Source organism: Chiloscyllium punctatum, chromosome 12, assembly GCF_047496795.1.
Source record: "Chiloscyllium punctatum isolate Juve2018m chromosome 12, sChiPun1.3, whole genome shotgun sequence".
In the NCBI taxonomy this organism is placed as follows: domain Eukaryota; kingdom Metazoa; phylum Chordata; class Chondrichthyes; order Orectolobiformes; family Hemiscylliidae; genus Chiloscyllium; species Chiloscyllium punctatum.
The window spans coordinates 10,476,461-10,489,668 of record NC_092750.1 but is presented as its reverse complement, the minus strand read 5'-3'; the positions used below and the strand labels follow the sequence as shown (position 1 = coordinate 10,489,668).

The 13,208-nt window shown below is 52.9% G+C and overlaps 9 non-coding genes across 9 annotated transcripts; all 9 read right to left on the bottom strand.

The window, feature by feature from the left end:
- Positions 1–1,054: 1,054 nt before the first annotated feature.
- trnaf-gaa (transfer RNA phenylalanine (anticodon GAA)) lies at positions 1,055–1,127 on the bottom strand. Its single transcript has one exon. It is a non-coding gene; the product is annotated as a tRNA-Phe (tRNA).
- A 1,183-nt stretch (positions 1,128–2,310) lies between these two features.
- Positions 2,311–2,383, bottom strand: trnaf-gaa (transfer RNA phenylalanine (anticodon GAA)). The gene has a single exon. It is a non-coding gene; the product is annotated as a tRNA-Phe (tRNA).
- A 1,183-nt stretch (positions 2,384–3,566) lies between these two features.
- Positions 3,567–3,639, bottom strand: trnaf-gaa (transfer RNA phenylalanine (anticodon GAA)). Its single transcript has one exon. It is a non-coding gene; the product is annotated as a tRNA-Phe (tRNA).
- A 1,183-nt stretch (positions 3,640–4,822) lies between these two features.
- Positions 4,823–4,895, bottom strand: trnaf-gaa (transfer RNA phenylalanine (anticodon GAA)). The gene has a single exon. It is a non-coding gene; the product is annotated as a tRNA-Phe (tRNA).
- A 1,183-nt stretch (positions 4,896–6,078) lies between these two features.
- On the bottom strand, positions 6,079–6,151 carry trnaf-gaa (transfer RNA phenylalanine (anticodon GAA)). Its single transcript has one exon. It is a non-coding gene; the product is annotated as a tRNA-Phe (tRNA).
- Positions 6,152–7,334: 1,183 nt separating this feature from the next.
- Positions 7,335–7,407, bottom strand: trnaf-gaa (transfer RNA phenylalanine (anticodon GAA)). Its single transcript has one exon. It is a non-coding gene; the product is annotated as a tRNA-Phe (tRNA).
- Positions 7,408–10,468: 3,061 nt separating this feature from the next.
- Positions 10,469–10,541, bottom strand: trnaf-gaa (transfer RNA phenylalanine (anticodon GAA)). Its single transcript has one exon. It is a non-coding gene; the product is annotated as a tRNA-Phe (tRNA).
- Positions 10,542–11,724: 1,183 nt separating this feature from the next.
- Positions 11,725–11,797, bottom strand: trnaf-gaa (transfer RNA phenylalanine (anticodon GAA)). Its single transcript has one exon. It is a non-coding gene; the product is annotated as a tRNA-Phe (tRNA).
- Positions 11,798–12,980: 1,183 nt separating this feature from the next.
- trnaf-gaa (transfer RNA phenylalanine (anticodon GAA)) lies at positions 12,981–13,053 on the bottom strand. Its single transcript has one exon. It is a non-coding gene; the product is annotated as a tRNA-Phe (tRNA).
- Positions 13,054–13,208: the final 155 nt, after the last annotated feature.

Below are 13,208 nucleotides of genomic sequence, written 5' to 3'. Positions count from 1 at the left end.
CTCGCCGGACAGTTGGCTTCAGCCGCTGCCTCTTTATGCCGTCTATATCGACACTGTCGTTGATTCTGCACAATCATTTCTGAAGTTGACAGCTTGGCTCTGGTCGACTCGCTCGTCGAATGCACAACCAGGAACTGGTCCCTCCAGTCCTCGACAAGTTCCACGTCGTGCTCCGTTCACCGTCAACATCTCTCGCCAGCTTCACCCCATCTCTCCTCTAGCTCTCGAACTGCTGCACGTGATGCCATCCGTCTGCAAACGGTCAGTATCGGTCTAAGCTGCTTTGCGAGCGAGCCGACGCACCGGAACAATTTGAACTCATCGCCTCTGCTCCGGCTTCAGTCCGTCCACTGTGAAAACCATCAGTTCTTACTCTGCAGGCTTGAGGATTCCCAAGTTCTCCGCAACCATCTCCAAAGCGGCATGTAAGTCACTGCCTGTTTACACCACCGACTCTGTTTGTGAATACTTTTCCATCGTCATTCTGCACAATCACTTCTGAAGTGACCGCTTGTGTCGAAAACAAGGAACAGTCCAAAGCGATTTCCCAAGGCGCGCCTCTGGAACGCTCAAATCAACCTAAAGTCAGGCGGCCATGCGCATGTCAGCGTCTCTCCTGCAACTTTTCCATTGCGATCAGGGATCACCGGTTTTTGCAAGCTGGAACAGCTGGCCGTCAGCAAGCTTACGAGCGAGGGAGTGTTTGATCGAGAGAGAGAGAGTGCAAAGGCCAGCATGGACGCGTCGCTGACTCAAAGAGTGTTTTGTGCGTTCGCAGATGTTGGTCAATGAAGAGTCGGAGAATTGGAATTGGTGCAGGATTGAGGGTTTGTCGATTTGATTATTTGACTGTTTTGGAATGCTCCTTACGCAGCCAATCAGAAGAAATGTGCCATGAGACTGGAAGCAAAAGGCATCGAATGGCTGCAGGAGGAGGGTGAGAGGCAATGCAAACCACCCTCGCGCCAGCAAGACCAGGTGCAGAGCTTCACCTTCATTCACTCGCCTCCGTCGCAGTTAAACGAAGGACGGAGCGCGCGAGCGACTCTGCACCTGCCGAAACCCGGGATTGAACCGGGGACCTTTCGATCTTCAGTCTAACGCTCTCCCAACTGAGCTATTTCGGCAGCTGCAGCCAGCTCGGCACGCTGCAGCACTTTGCTCGCCGCCACATTCACTTGGGATTTGCCCTGCGTTTTTGTTCCAAATCTCCTCACGACATCGACTCCTTCCGGCAAAATTTCCCAGCCTGTTTTCTCGCCGGACAGTTGGCTTCAGCCGCTGCCTCTTTATGCCGTCTATATCGACACTGTCGTTGATTCTGCACAATCATTTCTGAAGTTGACAGCTTGGCTCTGGTCGACTCGCTCGTCGAATGCACAACCAGGAACTGGTCCCTCCAGTCCTCGACAAGTTCCACGTCGTGCTCCGTTCACCGTCAACATCTCTCGCCAGCTTCACCCCATCTCTCCTCTAGCTCTCGAACTGCTGCACGTGATGCCATCCGTCTGCAAACGGTCAGTATCGGTCTAAGCTGCTTTGCGAGCGAGCCGACGCACCGGAACAATTTGAACTCATCGCCTCTGCTCCGGCTTCAGTCCGTCCACTGTGAAAACCATCAGTTCTTACTCTGCAGGCTTGAGGATTCCCAAGTTCTCCGCAACCATCTCCAAAGCGGCATGTAAGTCACTGCCTGTTTACACCACCGACTCTGTTTGTGAATACTTTTCCATCGTCATTCTGCACAATCACTTCTGAAGTGACCGCTTGTGTCGAAAACAAGGAACAGTCCAAAGCGATTTCCCAAGGCGCGCCTCTGGAACGCTCAAATCAACCTAAAGTCAGGCGGCCATGCGCATGTCAGCGTCTCTCCTGCAACTTTTCCATTGCGATCAGGGATCACCGGTTTTTGCAAGCTGGAACAGCTGGCCGTCAGCAAGCTTACGAGCGAGGGAGTGTTTGATAGAGAGAGAGAGAGTGCAAAGGCCAGCATGGACGCGTCGCTGACTCAAAGAGTGTTTTGTGCGTTCGCAGATGTTGGTCAATGAAGAGTCGGAGAATTGGAATTGGTGCAGGATTGAGGGTTTGTCGATTTGATTATTTGACTGTTTTGGAATGCTCCTTACGCAGCCAATCAGAAGAAATGTGCCATGAGACTGGAAGCAAAAGGCATCGAATGGCTGCAGGAGGAGGGTGAGAGGCAATGCAAACCACCCTCGCGCCAGCAAGACCAGGTGCAGAGCTTCACCTTCATTCACTCGCCTCCGTCGCAGTTAAACGAAGGACGGAGCGCGCGAGCGACTCTGCACCTGCCGAAACCCGGGATTGAACCGGGGACCTTTAGATCTTCAGTCTAACGCTCTCCCAACTGAGCTATTTCGGCAGCTGCAGCCCGCTCGGCACGCTGCAGCACTTTGCTCGCCGCCACATTCACTTGGGATTTGCCCTGCGTTTTTGTTCCAAATCTCCTCACGACATCGACTCCTTCCGGCAAAATTTCCCAGCCTGTTTTCTCACCGGACAGTTGGCTTCAGCCGCTGCCTCTTTATGCCGTCTATATCGACACTGTCGTTGATTCTGCACAATCATTTCTGAAGTTGACAGCTTGGCTCTGGTCGACTCGCTCGTCGAATGCACAACCAGGAACTGGTCCCTCCAGTCCTCGACAAGTTCCACGTCGTGCTCCGTTCACCGTCAACATCTCTCGCCAGCTTCACCCCATCTCTCCTCTAGCTCTCGAACTGCTGCACGTGATGCCATCCGTCTGCAAACGGTCAGTATCGGTCTAAGCTGCTTTGCGAGCGAGCCGACGCACCGGAACAATTTGAACTCATCGCCTCTGCTCCGGCTTCAGTCCGTCCACTGTGAAAACCATCAGTTCTTACTCTGCAGGCTTGAGGATTCCCAAGTTCTCCGCAACCATCTCCAAAGCGGCATGTAAGTCACTGCCTGTTTACACCACCGACTCTGTTTGTGAATACTTTTCCATCGTCATTCTGCACAATCACTTCTGAAGTGACCGCTTGTGTCGAAAACAAGGAACAGTCCAAAGCGATTTCCCAAGGCGCGCCTCTGGAACGCTCAAATCAACCTAAAGTCAGGCGGCCATGCGCATGTCAGCGTCTCTCCTGCAACTTTTCCATTGCGATCAGGGATCACCGGTTTTTGCAAGCTGGAACAGCTGGCCGTCAGCAAGCTTACGAGCGAGGGAGTGTTTGATCGAGAGAGAGAGAGTGCAAAGGCCAGCATGGACGCGTCGCTGACTCAAAGAGTGTTTTGTGCGTTCGCAGATGTTGGTCAATGAAGAGTCGGAGAATTGGAATTGGTGCAGGATTGAGGGTTTGTCGATTTGATTATTTGACTGTTTTGGAATGCTCCTTACGCAGCCAATCAGAAGAAATGTGCCATGAGACTGGAAGCAAAAGGCATCGAATGGCTGCAGGAGGAGGGTGAGAGGCAATGCAAACCACCCTCGCGCCAGCAAGACCAGGTGCAGAGCTTCACCTTCATTCACTCGCCTCCGTCGCAGTTAAACGAAAGACGGAGCGCGCGAGCGACTCTGCACCTGCCGAAACCCGGGATTGAACCGGGGACCTTTAGATCTTCAGTCTAACGCTCTCCCTACTGAGATATTTCGGCAGCTGCAGCCAGCTCGGCACGCTGCAGCACTTTGCTCGCTGCCACATTCACTTGGGATTTGCCCTGCGTTTTTGTTCCAAATCTCCTCACGACATCGACTCCTTCCGGCAAAATTTCCCAGCCTGTTTTCTCGCCGGACAGTTGGCTTCAGCCGCTGCCTCTTTATGCCGTCTATATCGACACTGTCGTTGATTCTGCACAATCATTTCTGAAGTTGACAGCTTGGCTCTGGTCGACTCGCTCGTCGAATGCACAACCAGGAACTGGTCCCTCCAGTCCTCGACAAGTTCCACGTCGTGCTCCGTTCACCGTCAACATCTCTCGCCAGCTTCACCCCATCTCTCCTCTAGCTCTCGAACTGCTGCACGTGATGCCATCCGTCTGCAAACGGTCAGTATCGGTCTAAGCTGCTTTGCGAGCGAGCCGACGCACCGGAACAATTTGAACTCATCGCCTCTGCTCCGGCTTCAGTCCGTCCACTGTGAAAACCATCAGTTCTTACTCTGCAGGCTTGAGGATTCCCAAGTTCTCCGCAACCATCTCCAAAGCGGCATGTAAGTCACTGCCTGTTTACACCACCGACTCTGTTTGTGAATACTTTTCCATCGTCATTCTGCACAATCACTTCTGAAGTGACCGCTTGTGTCGAAAACAAGGAACAGTCCAAAGCGATTTCCCAAGGCGCGCCTCTGGAACGCTCAAATCAACCTAAAGTCAGGCGGCCATGCGCATGTCAGCGTCTCTCCTGCAACTTTTCCATTGCGATCAGGGATCACCGGTTTTTGCAAGCTGGAACAGCTGGCCGTCAGCAAGCTTACGAGCGAGGGAGTGTTTGATCGAGAGAGAGAGAGTGCAAAGGCCAGCATGGACGCGTCGCTGACTCAAAGAGTGTTTTGTGCGTTCGCAGATGTTGGTCAATGAAGAGTCGGAGAATTGGAATTGGTGCAGGATTGAGGGTTTGTCGATTTGATTATTTGACTGTTTTGGAATGCTCCTTACGCAGCCAATCAGAAGAAATGTGCCATGAGACTGGAAGCAAAAGGCATCGAATGGCTGCAGGAGGAGGGTGAGAGGCAATGCAAACCACCCTCGCGCCAGCAAGACCAGGTGCAGAGCTTCACCTTCATTCACTCGCCTCCGTCACAGTTAAACGAAGGACGGAGCGCGCGAGCGACTCTGCACCTGCCGAAACCCAGGATTGAACCGGGGACCTTTCGATCTTCAGTCTAACGCTCTCCCAACTGAGCTATTTCGGCAGCTGCAGCCAGCTCGGCACGCTGCAGCACTTTGCTCGCCGCCACATTCACTTGGGATTTGCCCTGCGTTTTTGTTCCAAATCTCCTCACGACATCGACTCCTTCCGGCAAAATTTCCCAGCCTGTTTTCTCGCCGGACAGTTGGCTTCAGCCGCTGCCTCTTTATGCCGTCTATATCGACACTGTCGTTGATTCTGCACAATCATTTCTGAAGTTGACAGCTTGGCTCTGGTCGACTCGCTCGTCGAATGCACAACCAGGAACTGGTCCCTCCAGTCCTCGACAAGTTCCACGTCGTGCTCCGTTCACCGTCAACATCTCTCGCCAGCTTCACCCCATCTCTCCTCTAGCTCTCGAACTGCTGCACGTGATGCCATCCGTCTGCAAACGGTCAGTATCGGTCTAAGCTGCTTTGCGAGCGAGCCGACGCACCGGAACAATTTGAACTCATCGCCTCTGCTCCGGCTTCAGTCCGTCCACTGTGAAAACCATCAGTTCTTACTCTGCAGGCTTGAGGATTCCCAAGTTCTCCGCAACCATCTCCAAAGCGGCATGTAAGTCACTGCCTGTTTACACCACCGACTCTGTTTGTGAATACTTTTCCATCGTCATTCTGCACAATCACTTCTGAAGTGACCGCTTGTGTCGAAAACAAGGAACAGTCCAAAGCGATTTCCCAAGGCGCGCCTCTGGAACGCTCAAATCAACCTAAAGTCAGGCGGCCATGCGCATGTCAGCGTCTCTCCTGCAACTTTTCCATTGCGATCAGGGATCACCGGTTTTTGCAAGCTGGAACAGCTGGCCGTCAGCAAGCTTACGAGCGAGGGAGTGTTTGATCGAGAGAGAGAGAGTGCAAAGGCCAGCATGGACGCGTCGCTGACTCAAAGAGTGTTTTGTGCGTTCGCAGATGTTGGTCAATGAAGAGTCGGAGAATTGGAATTGGTGCAGGATTGAGGGTTTGTCGATTTGATTATTTGACTGTTTTGGAATGCTCCTTACGCAGCCAATCAGAAGAAATGTGCCATGAGACTGGAAGCAAAAGGCATCGAATGGCTGCAGGAGGAGGGTGAGAGGCAATGCAAACCACCCTCGCGCCAGCAAGACCAGGTGCAGAGCTTCACCTTCATTCACTCGCCTCCGTCACAGTTAAACGAAGGACGGAGCGCGCGAGCGACTCTGCACCTGCCGAAACCCAGGATTGAACCGGGGACCTTTAGATCTTCAGTCTAACGCTCTCCCAACTGAGCTATTTCGGCAGCTGCAGCCAGCTCGGCACGCTGCAGCACTTTGCTCGCCGCCACATTCACTTGGGATTTGCCCTGCGTTTTTGTTCCAAATCTCCTCACGACATCGACTCCTTCCGGCAAAATTTCCCAGCCTGTTTTCTCGCCGGACAGTTGGCTTCAGCCGCTGCCTCTTTATGCCGTCTATATCGACACTGTCGTTGATTCTGCACAATCATTTCTGAAGTTGACAGCTTGGCTCTGGTCGACTCGCTCGTCGAATGCACAACCAGGAACTGGTCCCTCCAGTCCTCGACAAGTTCCACGTCGTGCTCCGTTCACCGTCAACATCTCTCGCCAGCTTCACCCCATCTCTCCTCTAGCTCTCGAACTGCTGCACGTGATGCCATCCGTCTGCAAACGGTCAGTATCGGTCTAAGCTGCTTTGCGAGCGAGCCGACGCACCGGAACAATTTGAACTCATCGCCTCTGCTCCGGCTTCAGTCCGTCCACTGTGAAAACCATCAGTTCTTACTCTGCAGGCTTGAGGAGTCCCAAGTTCTCCGCAACCATCTCCAAAGCGGCATGTAAGTCACTGCCTGTTTACACCACCGACTCTGTTTGTGAATACTTTTCCATCGTCATTCTGCACAATCACTTCTGAAGTGACCGCTTGTGTCGAAAACAAGGAACAGTCCAAAGCGATTTCCCAAGGCGCGCCTCTGGAACGCTCAAATCAACCTAAAGTCAGGCGGCCATGCGCATGTCAGCGTCTCTCCTGCAACTTTTCCATTGCGATCAGGGATCACCGGTTTTTGCAAGCTGGAACAGCTGGCCGTCAGCAAGCTTACGAGCGAGGGAGTGTTTGATCGAGAGAGAGAGAGTGCAAAGGCCAGCATGGACGCGTCGCTGACTCAAAGAGTGTTTTGTGCGTTCGCAGATGTTGGTCAATGAAGAGTCGGAGAATTGGAATTGGTGCAGGATTGAGGGTTTGTCGATTTGATTATTTGACTGTTTTGGAATGCTCCTTACGCAGCCAATCAGAAGAAATGTGCCATGAGACTGGAAGCAAAAGGCATCGAATGGCTGCAGGAGGAGGGTGAGAGGCAATGCAAACCACCCTCGCGCCAGCAAGACCAGGTGCAGAGCTTCACCTCCATTCACTCGCCTCCGTCGCAGTTAAACGAAGGACGGAGCGCGCGAGCGACTCTGCACCTGCCGAAACCCCGGATTGAACCGGGGACCTTTAGATTTTCAGTCTAACGCTCTCCCAACTGAGCTATTTCGGCAGCTGCAGCCAGCTCGGCACGCTGCAGCACTTTGCTCGCCGCCACATTCACTTGGGATTTGCCCTGCGTTTTTGTTCCAAATCTCCTCACGACATCGACTCCTTCCGGCAAAATTTCCCAGCCTGTTTTCTCGCCGGACAGTTGGCTTCAGCCGCTGCCTCTTTATGCCGTCTATATCGACACTGTCGTTGATTCTGCACAATCATTTCTGAAGTTGACAGCTTGGCTCTGGTCGACTCGCTCGTCGAATGCACAACCAGGAACTGGTCCCTCCAGTCCTCGACAAGTTCCACGTCGTGCTCCGTTCACCGTCAACATCTCTCGCCAGCTTCACCCCATCTCTCCTCTAGCTCTCGAACTGCTGCATGTGATGCCATCCGTCTGCAAACGGTCAGTATCGGTCTAAGCTGCTTTGCGAGCGAGCCGACGCACCGGAACAATTTGAACTCATCGCCTCTGCTCCGGCTTCAGTCCGTCCACTGTGAAAACCATCAGTTCTTACTCTGCAGGCTTGAGGATTCCCAAGTTCTCCGCAACCATCTCCAAAGCGGCATGTAAGTCACTGCCTGTTTACACCACCGACTCTGTTTGTGAATACTTTTCCATCGTCATTCTGCACAATCACTTCTGAAGTGACCGCTTGTGTCGAAAACAAGGAACAGTCCAAAGCGATTTCCCAAGGCGCGCCTCTGGAACGCTCAAATCAACCTAAAGTCAGGCGGCCATGCGCATGTCAGCGTCTCTCCTGCAACTTTTCCATTGCGATCAGGGATCACCGGTTTTTGCAAGCTGGAACAGCTGGCCGTCAGCAAGCTTACGAGCGAGGGAGTGTTTGATCGAGAGAGAGAGAGTGCAAAGGCCAGCATGGACGCGTCGCTGACTCAAAGAGTGTTTTGTGCGTTCGCAGATGTTGGTCAATGAAGAGTCGGAGAATTGGAATTGGTGCAGGATTGAGGGTTTGTCGAGCACTTTGCTCGCCGCCACATTCACTTGGGATTTGCCCTGCGTTTTTGTTCCAAATCTCCTCACGACATCGACTCCTTCCGGCAAAATTTCCCAGCCTGTTTTCTCGCCGGACAGTTGGCTTCAGCCGCTGCCTCTTTATGCCGTCTATATTGACACTGTCGTTGATTCTGCACAATCATTTCTGAAGTTGACAGCTTGGCTCTGGTCGACTCGCTCGTCGAATGCACAACCAGGAACTGGTCCCTCCAGTCCTCGACAAGTTCCACGTCGTGCTCCGTTCACCGTCAACATCTCTCGCCAGCTTCACCCCATCTCTCCTCTAGCTCTCGAACTGCTGCACGTGATGCCATCCGTCTGCAAACGGTCAGTATCGGTCTAAGCTGCTTTGCGAGCGAGCCGACGCACCGGAACAATTTGAACTCATCGCCTCTGCTCCGGCTTCAGTCCGTCCACTGTGAAAACCATCAGTTCTTACTCTGCAGGCTTGAGGATTCCCAAGTTCTCCGCAACCATCTCCAAAGCGGCATGTAAGTCACTGCCTGTTTACACCACCGACTCTGTTTGTGAATACTTTTCCATCGTCATTCTGCACAATCACTTCTGAAGTGACCGCTTGTGTCGAAAACAAGGAACAGTCCAAAGCGATTTCCCAAGGCGCGCCTCTGGAACGCTCAAATCAACCTAAAGTCAGGCGGCCATGCGCATGTCAGCGTCTCTCCTGCAACTTTTCCATTGCGATCAGGGATCACCGGTTTTTGCAAGCTGGAACAGCTGGCCGTCAGCAAGCTTACGAGCGAGGGAGTGTTTGATAGAGAGAGAGAGAGTGCAAAGGCCAGCATGGACGCGTCGCTGACTCAAAGAGTGTTTTGTGCGTTCGCAGATGTTGGTCAATGAAGAGTCGGAGAATTGGAATTGGTGCAGGATTGAGGGTTTGTCGAGCACTTTGCTCGCCGCCACATTCACTTGGGATTTGCCCTGCGTTTTTGTTCCAAATCTCCTCACGACATCGACTCCTTCCGGCAAAATTTCCCAGCATGTTTTCTCGCCGGACAGTTGGCTTCAGCCGCTGCCTCTTTATGCCGTCTATATCGACACTGTCGTTGATTCTGCACAATCATTTCTGAAGTTGACAGCTTGGCTCTGGTCGACTCGCTCGTCGAATGCACAACCAGGAACTGGTCCCTCCAGTCCTCGACAAGTTCCACGTCGTGCTCCGTTCACCGTCAACATCTCTCGCCAGCTTCACCCCATCTCTCCTCTAGCTCTCGAACTGCTGCACGTGATGCCATCCGTCTGCAAACGGTCAGTATCGGTCTAAGCTGCTTTGCGAGCGAGCCGACGCACCGGAACAATTTGAACTCATCGCCTCTGCTCCGGCTTCAGTCCGTCCACTGTGAAAACCATCAGTTCTTACTCTGCAGGCTTGAGGATTCCCAAGTTCTCCGCAACCATCTCCAAAGCGGCATGTAAGTCACTGCCTGTTTACACCACCGACTCTGTTTGTGAATACTTTTCCATCGTCATTCTGCACAATCACTTCTGAAGTGACCGCTTGTGTCGAAAACAAGGAACAGTCCAAAGCGATTTCCCAAGGCGCGCCTCTGGAACGCTCAAATCAACCTAAAGTCAGGCGGCCATGCGCATGTCAGCGTCTCTCCTGCAACTTTTCCATTGCGATCAGGGATCACCGGTTTTTGCAAGCTGGAACAGCTGGCCGTCAGCAAGCTTACGAGCGAGGGAGTGTTTGATCGAGAGAGAGAGAGTGCAAAGGCCAGCATGGACGCGTCGCTGACTCAAAGAGTGTTTTGTGCGTTCCCAGATGTTGGTCAATGAAGAGTCGGAGAATTGGAATTGGTGCAGGATTGAGGGTTTGTCGATTTGATTATTTGACTGTTTTGGAATGCTCCTTACGCAGCCAATCAGAAGAAATGTGCCATGAGACTGGAAGCAAAAGGCATCGAATGGCTGCAGGAGGAGGATGAGAGGCAATGCAAACCACCCTCGCGCCAGCAAGACCAGGTGCAGAGCTTCACCTTCATTCACTCGCCTCCGTCACAGTTAAACGAAGGACGGAGCGCGCGAGCGACTCTGCACCTGCCGAAACCCGGGATTGAACCGGGGACCTTTAGATCTTCAGTCTAACGCTCTCCCAACTGAGCTATTTCGGCAGCTGCAGCCAGCTCGGCACGCTGCAGCACTTTGCTCGCCGCCACATTCACTTGGGATTTGCCCTGCGTTTTTGTTCCAAATCTCCTCACGACATCGACTCCTTCCGGCAAAATTTCCCAGCCTGTTTTCTCGCCGGACAGTTGGCTTCAGCCGCTGCCTCTTTATGCCGTCTATATCGACACTGTCGTTGATTCTGCACAATCATTTCTGAAGTTGACAGCTTGGCTCTGGTCGACTCGCTCGTCGAATGCACAACCAGGAACTGGTCCCTCCAGTCCTCGACAAGTTCCACGTCGTGCTCCGTTCACCGTCAACATCTCTCGCCAGCTTCACCCCATCTCTCCTCTAGCTCTCGAACTGCTGCACGTGATGCCATCCGTCTGCAAACGGTCAGTATCGGTCTAAGCTGCTTTGCGAGCGAGCCGACGCACCGGAACAATTTGAACTCATCGCCTCTGCTCCGGCTTCAGTCCATCCACTGTGAAAACCATCAGTGCTTACTCTGCAGGCTTGAGGATTCCCAAGTTCTCCGCAACCATCTCCAAAGCGGCATGTAAGTCACTGCCTGTTTACACCACCGACTCTGTTTGAGAATACTTTTCCATCGTCATTCTGCACAATCACTTCTGAAGTGACCGCTTGTGTCGAAAACAAGGAACAGTCCAAAGCGATTTCCCAAGGCGCGCCTCTGGAACGCTCAAATCAACTTAAAGTCAGGCGGCCATGCGCATGTCAGCGTCTCTCCTGCAACTTTTCCATTGCGATCAGGGATCACCGGTTTTTGCAAGCTGGAACAGCTGGCCGTCAGCAAGCTTACGAGCGAGGGAGTGTTTGATAGAGAGAGAGAGAGTGCAAAGGCCAGCATGGACGCGTCGCTGACTCAAAGAGTGTTTTGTGCGTTCCCAGATGTTGGTCAATGAAGAGTCGGAGAATTGGAATTGGTGCAGGATTGAGGGTTTGTCGATTTGATTATTTGACTGTTTTGGAATGCTCCTTACGCAGCCAATCAGAAGAAATGTGCCATGAGACTGGAAGCAAAAGGCATCGAATGGCTGCAGGAGGAGGGTGAGAGGCAATGCAAACCACCCTCGCGCCAGCGAGACCAGGTGCAGAGCTTCACCTTCATTCACTCGCCTCCGTCGCAGTTAAACGAAGGACGGAGCGCGCGAGCGACTCTGCACCTGCCGAAACCCGGGATTGAACCGGGGACCTTTAGATCTTCAGTCTAACGCTCTCCCGACTGAGCTATTTCGGCAGCTGCAGCCAGCTCGGCACGCTGCAGCACTTTGCTCGCCGCCACATTCACTTGGGATTTGCCCTGCGTTTTTGTTCCAAATCTCCTCACGACATCGACTCCTTCCGGCAAAATTTCCCAGCCTGTTTTCTCGCCGGACAGTTGGCTTCAGCCGCTGCCTCTTTATGCCGTCTATATCGACACTGTCGTTGATTCTGCACAATCATTTCTGAAGTTGACAGCTTGGCTCTGGTCGACTCGCTCGTCGAATGCACAACCAGGAACTGGTCCCTCCAGTCCTCGACAAGTTCCACGTCGTGCTCCGTTCACCGTCAACATCTCTCGCCAGCTTCACCCCATCTCTCCTCTAGCTCTCGAACTGCTGCACGTGATGCCATCCGTCTGCAAACGGTCAGTATCGGTCTAAGCTGCTTTGCGAGCGAGCCGACGCACCGGAACAATTTGAACTCATCGCCTCTGCTCCGGCTTCAGTCCGTCCACTGTGAAAACCATCAGTTCTTACTCTGCAGGCTTGAGGATTCCCAAGTTCTCCGCAACCATCTCCAAAGCGGCATGTAAGTCACTGCCTGTTTACACCACCGACTCTGTTTGAGAATACTTTTCCATCGTCATTCTGCACAATCACTTCTGAAGTGACCGCTTGTGTCGAAAACAAGGAACAGTCCAAAGCGATTTCCCAAGGCGCGCCTCTGGAACGCTCAAATCAACCTAAAGTCAGGCGGCCATGCGCATGTCAGCGTCTCTCCTGCAACTTTTCCATTGCGATCAGGGATCACCGGTTTTTGCAAGCTGGAACAGCTGGCCGTCAGCAAGCTTACGAGCGAGGGAGTGTTTGATCGAGAGAGAGAGAGTGCAAAGGCCAGCATGGACGCGTCGCTGACTCAAAGAGTGTTTTGTGCGTTCGCAGATGTTGGTCAATGAAGAGTCGGAGAATTGGAATTGGTGCAGGATTGAGGGTTTGTCGATTTGATTATTTGACTGTTTTGGAATGCTCCTTACGCAGCCAATCAGAAGAAATGTGCCATGAGACTGGAAGCAAAAGGCATCGAATGGCTGCAGGAGGAGGGTGTGAGGCAATGCAAACCACCCTCGCGCCAGCGAGACCAGGTGCAGAGCTTCACCTTCATTCACTCGCCTCCGTCGCAGTTAAACGAAGGACGGAGCGCGCGAGCGACTCTGCACCTGCCGAAACCCGGGATTGAACCAGGGACCTTTAGATCTTCAGTCTAACGCTCTCCCAACTGAGCTATTTCGGCAGCTGCAGCCAGCTCGGCACGCTGCAGCACTTTGCTCGCTGCCACATTCACTTGGGATTTGCCCTGCGTTTTTGTTCCAAATCTCCTCACGACATCGACTCCTTCCGGCAAAATTTCCCAGCCTGTTTTCTCGCCGGACAGTTGGCTTCAGCCGC